This window comes from Leptonychotes weddellii, chromosome X (genome assembly GCF_054177405.1).
Source record: "Leptonychotes weddellii isolate Sample4059 chromosome X, ASM5417740v2, whole genome shotgun sequence".
Lineage (NCBI taxonomy): Eukaryota > Metazoa > Chordata > Mammalia > Carnivora > Phocidae > Leptonychotes > Leptonychotes weddellii.
The window spans coordinates 93,805,386-93,811,385 of NC_138385.1; the positions used below are offsets into that span (position 1 = coordinate 93,805,386).

General features: G+C 37.0%; 1 protein-coding gene across 4 annotated transcripts in view; it reads left to right on the plus strand.

The window, feature by feature from the left end:
• The window catches only part of SCML2 (Scm polycomb group protein like 2), a 95,655-nt gene that overhangs the window by 66,955 nt on the left and 22,700 nt on the right, over window positions 1-6,000 (plus strand). The gene's annotated exons all lie outside the window — the stretch shown is intronic.

Sequence of the window (6,000 nt, forward strand, 5' to 3'; positions counted from 1 at the left end):
GTTGTGGGATCAAGGCCCATGTCGGGCTCTGAGTTTGGCATGGAGTCTGCTTGGGACTCTCTCCCTTTCCCTCTCCCTCCCCTTCTGTCTCTCTCCCCTCCCCCTACTCATGTTCTCTCTCTGAAATAAATGAATAAAATCTTTAAAAAACAAACAACAAAAAACCCATTTGATGTTAAATGTTTAAAAAAAAAAAAAAAGACTCTCAGCATGCTTATGGAAAGGGAAAGGTAACTCTTAATGTGACAAGAAGAGTCCTTGGGGATTCAAAATTTCAGAGGAAAAGCAGACTCTGGCTGTTATGAACATTTAGTTTCTGAAGCAAGGTTGGGCTTCTGGGATGGGATGGGCGGCTCCTGTGATACAGGTTGGGAGAGAAGAGAGAACAAATGTGGCAGAATCTGAAACCCCGGTCAGGGAGGCCAGGGTGATGGCCTGGGATGGCAGCAGGAGTGAATGAAGGAAAATCAGGGGGTTTGCAGCTGACTTACCTCCCCTTTGCTCTTACTGTGGCCCATGACCAGTCAGTTTGTGGCATTGTGAGCTCAGTGAGTCAGGGAGCAAAATTCCAGATAAAGGTACTGGGCACCTCAACTGAGCTTTTGTGAATACCAGGCCTCAAGTACCTTGGATAATGATAGTGTAAGTGTAACTATCTCTATTGATACCTCTGTATTTTTTTTTACAGTTGAGGTTTATATTGTTTCCTTGGGTTTGTAGTTAGCAGTATGAAAGATTTTAGTATAAATGATAGTTTAATTGTACATGTAGTTTTAAGAACAAGGAAGATGACTTGCAAAGAATTTCTAACCCTGAAAAAGGTCCAAAGTCAAATGTTTACAGTGACAGATTTTTCTTTTTTACGACTTTGGTTTCTCCAGACCATATCTTACTTTTCTGTTTTTGGCTATTTAGAATTTGATTTTGTTTATTTCTGGCTCAAATTCAAGGAATCTGTTTTTATAGTAATTTCTGCTCTTCTTGTCATATAGCATTCAGTCTATTTGAGGAGAAGGAAATCCTGTATCATCTTTCTACTTAAGGAAATAGGAATTTTATGGATCCACAATTATACTCATGGGAAACATGAACTATATGAGTGGGACCATATTTATTTCTTCTGGATTTCCTCAGTTGCCTAGGCTGGTAAAAAGTACACACTAAGTATTGAGTAACTGGTGGATGGAAAATCTGGAGAACACTAAGCAACCATACCTCTTAAGTCTTTTTAGATCAAAAGCAAGATACATATTAATTTATATCTCTGATCCGTTTTTGTTTAGGTTCAAGTCAGCCATGTGTAAGCTAAACCAGCACATGTGTAACAATAGCTGGAACTAGGAAGTTGCTGTTCATTTCTAAGTGTATTTCCTTTTCTGTGGTAATTGTATGTGCAGCTGTCTTTTCACAATTCAGAGAAGGCAAGCACTATCTTTCAATAATAAAGCATCTTTGTGTGTCAGCAGAAATGTATATTTAATGAGTGCTATTTGGAAATAAATATTAAATAAGGTTAAATCCCCAGGCATGAAAAGTTTTACCAGCATGTTTTTGTCTGTACCTGTTAATGTTTTGTCTTTGTAAGTATGCCTCTACTTCTGGTTTTTTAAAAAAATCAAAGTCAGAGAGCACCTATAGACTCTCTAGTGAATTATCACATAGGAATTCACAAGGTTGTCTTTTGTCCCCCTCACCCCCTTTTTGTAAACATGTGCACTCTGACTCAGGGGAGTGAATTTTAATAGCCTTTTTTTGCTAGAGGACAGAAAGCAAGGCAGCATATTAGAAAAAGCATGCACTTAGGAGACCAAACTCTCTTAGCCAAATGGGTGATCTTGGCTAAATTATCTAACCTCACAGAGCCTAAGTCTCCTCATGTACAAAGTGGGGGAAATGATACCTACCTCATAGGACGTTTGGGTGGATTACATGGGATAGCAGATATATATAAGTGCCTAGCACGTAATGGGTAGCCAATAAATATTGACATCTGTTTCCTTTCTTCAGTTCCCCCCATTCCAGGCTTCCAGGCCTCCTCTTGACTTTATTTACTGCCTTCTGATCATTTCCCAAGATTTATTAATTTCTTTTGCATTTCCACAATTCACTAACTTCTCATCTCCTGGATATTTTTCTTAGCTGAACATTCTCTGTTCTATCTGAAGATAAGCTGAAGAACCAGGTAGGTTTTGTGTTAGGTATTCACATAAAAATTTTTATTAAAGATGGTTAGTATATCCTTCTATATATTTCACATACTTTTTTCAAAAAGGTTTTTACTCACTTCGTGGCCACTATGAACACATGGTTATAGTGCTATATATAATTTGAACCTTAACATTTAAACAAATTTATTTTGTATTGGAAATAATTTAATTAATACTTAATATTGAGTTTCAACATGGTATATGATTGCTTTATGGAGATAAATACATGTATAATGTATATACGTTAATTTTGATGTCTAATATATTGGATGATTACTCTTTCCTCTTTAGTTAAAATAGTTGAAAAAGTATTTTGTTCTAGGTGCTGGGGATATGGCAGTAAATGAAACTGAGTATTTGCCTTTGAAAAGCTTGCTTTCTCAAAAACTAATGATGTATTGTATGGTGACTAACATAACATAATAAAATTAAAAAAAAAAAGAAAAGCTTGCTTTCTAAAGTGAAAATTTCTTTTCATACATAAAATTTTTTATAATGCTTTTTTCTTATTTTGCTCATACATGTGTATATACCATGAATTAAGGAGCTCTTATTGTCATACAATATTACATTTTAGGGGAATATTTGAAGCTGTAGCTCAAGTGTTTGTGTCCCATGGTTTATTAATTTCAAATGCCAAATTTTAAATTTTAAAACGCCAAAATTCTTAAATCAAATAATGATTTCATTACATTTGCCATGTTCCACAAAGTTACTGTTCTATTCGTTATAACTTAATTACATATTATATATAGAATATACTGGTTTTAGAGGAATAACATTGGCTTGCAGGTTGAAAATAGTTTTTGTTCATTCAGTAAGTATTTTTTGAGGACCTTCTATTCTCCTAGGTTCTGTCTTAAACCAACCTGGCGCAAGAATTTAAACTCAGGTCTAAAGCCCAATCTGTTTCCTTTTCTTCATGCCATGTATTCAGAGGTGGAGACCAGAAGTGTGGAGATGAATAGATTAGTCAAGACAGTGAGGATTTATTTGGATTTATAACTAGGAAAGTGTCATTACTGACCTGGGAAATAATTTCTTTAAAATATATTTGGAAGAAGAAAAGCTTATTACAGGGGGCTAAGGAAACACAGAATAATAAGGAAATTGAAGTATCAAGTATAGGTGATTCTTCTTGGTATTTTGGTAGTGAATAGAAGGAGATTCATGCAAGGGCTTGAAAGTATACCAGAAACTAGGAGAGCTAACTTCAAAATAAAGGGTTTATGAGGGTTGTAAGAGAGAGCAAGGAGTTGGGAATCAAGTGACTAAATACCATGAAGAGAGAGGAGGACATTGAAACCATAATGTCCCAGAGGAACCAAAGAAGACAGTTATTAGGACGTAAGTAAAGGATTTTGATTGGACTTAGAAGAGTAGAGACAAAACTTTTCATTTGATGCAAGAGGAAGAGATGAAAATGAATGAAACTAACAGCATTTTAAGATGGAGAAATGGTATGGTTATGGTCACTCCCAAAGATACCCTTTAATCTTCCCATAATCATTTGCTGAATGGAATAGAGTGAGAAGGAGATGGAAACTTTTAACAGGGAAAGACATTCTGCTGTGGAACATACTTGGAAATTAGTGAGTTGCAGCAGTGACACCCCAATTGAGGTTAGTGTGGATTTTATAGCAATCAATAATATTCTAATGTTCCAAAGCAAGAGTTGCAAACTACAATCCAAGGGCCAGCCACATCCAGCCCATGTAGCCTGTGAGGTAAGAATGTTTTTTTTTTTTTTTTTTTTTAAGATTTTATTTATTTGCGAGAGAGAGAATGAGAGACAGAGAACATGAGAGGGAGGAGGGTCAGAGGGAGAAGCAGACCCCCTGCTGAGCAGGGAGCCCGATGTGGGACTCGATCCCGGGACTCCAGGATCGTGACCTGAGTCGAAGACAGTCGCTTAACCAACTGAGCCACCCAGGCGCCCAAGAATGGTTTTTATATTCATAAATGATTTAAGAAAACCAAGCAAACAAAGAAGAATGTGTGTTGGAGACTATATGCGGGCTTCAAAGCCTGAAATACTTACTCTCTGGCCCTTATAGAAAAAGATTGCTGACCCTTGTTCTGTAGCTCAAGACCAAGAAAGCAAATGATAGTGTGCCTCAAAGATGGGAGCCAACATGCTAGACATGATCAAAGATCAAGGGGTGATAAAGTAAGGGATACTAGTTAGAGGGGTATTGGTAGAAGTGGATAGGAGGTTGATAAGGAGTAAAGCAAAGCCAGAAGAAAGTTAATAGATTGAATGAAAATGGAGAGGGTTTGTGGCTAGAGCTCATAATGAGCATAAAAAGCATGGTCAGTTTGTATGAAGCAAAGATGACAGGTAAGAAAATTGGAGGTAAAGGTGGCACAGTGGTTGTCTTGGAGATAGAAGAATTCCAGAAATAGCTAAGTATAACCATTTTAGGGAGGGGCTGAACTCTTGGTGATGAGGTCAGGATGATGAAGCATCAGATTATGATGTTTACATTACTGAAGATGATGACAGGGAGACTGTGTAAGAAGAAATAGTGTGAATTAGGTCACTGGAGTTACTGAAGAAAGCAGAAGTGAGTGTGGAGTATGAGGTAGATGATGGTAAAGAGGTAAGGAGACTGGGGTAAGTACATGAATTACTGTAAATAAGCAGGGGAAGTGATGGTGGCAGTTAAGTGGTCTTCCCTTTGCCCTGGCAGCTGAGAGAAGGCTGTTCCCTTCTCTTGGTTTGGCAAGTGACAGAAGGTAGATAAAAAGGCTACAGGGAAGATGTGGTATTCTCCGTCGAAGGTCAGATTTATACATAGTCCTGGAGTATGGGAGGAGCAAAGTGATAGATTAGTTTCAAGTTGTAAAATGAAGCCCTCAAAATAAAAGCAGTTGAGTTTTGCATAAATGTATAAATGTTTTACTTACACAGCTCTTCCTGTAAAGAATTTTTGAAATTAGTACTTCTTACTATGTCAAATTCATGTGTTTGTAATAAAATTATTAAGAGATTAATACTAAAAACATCTCTTTTTACTTGACTGTGAACATAGACAAAAGTAACCTGGCAGGTAACTTCATTTGACATGCTCAAACTGTCTGGATAGGGCTTACTTGGGTGTGATAATGGTCCTTCCATGACAATGTTAATGTAGAGTCTGTATTGTAGTATATGAAGCTTTATTACTAGACATACATATAGTAACGTAATGTGCTTGAGCCATTAAAAATCAAGTGCAGGGAATTCCTCTGGCCTCTGAAAGATGAACTAGGAGTTGATAGCTGTTTTGCTGTGTTTTTCTATATTGATGGGTAAAGTGATTCCTGCATATGGCATGGTTAGATATTTTGGCATGGTATTTTCTGAAGGGAAAACTCTTTTCTGTGCTAAGAACTAAAAATAGGAGAAGCAGACAAAAAGTAAATTGCTAGAAATTTTCACTATGCTAAGTTTGAAGTTACTGGTTTGTCTTATAAAAACCTCTTTATTTTTTTCTGGAGAATTCGACTACTTGCTGATAATCTGAAATCTTAAATACCTAAAACTTCATTTTATGTATGTATGTATGTATGTATGTATTTAGATTTTATTTATTTAGTGGGAGAGGGAGAGGGCACACATGTGTGAGTGGGGGGAGGGGCAGAGGGAGAGAGAATCTCAAGCAGACTCTTGCTGAGCATGGAGCTCAATGTGGGGCTTGATCTCATGACCCCTCAGATCATGATCTGAGCTGAAATCAAGAGTCAGACACTTAACTGACTGAACCACTCAGGTGCCCTCTGAAACTTCATTTTAAATGGTACTTTTATT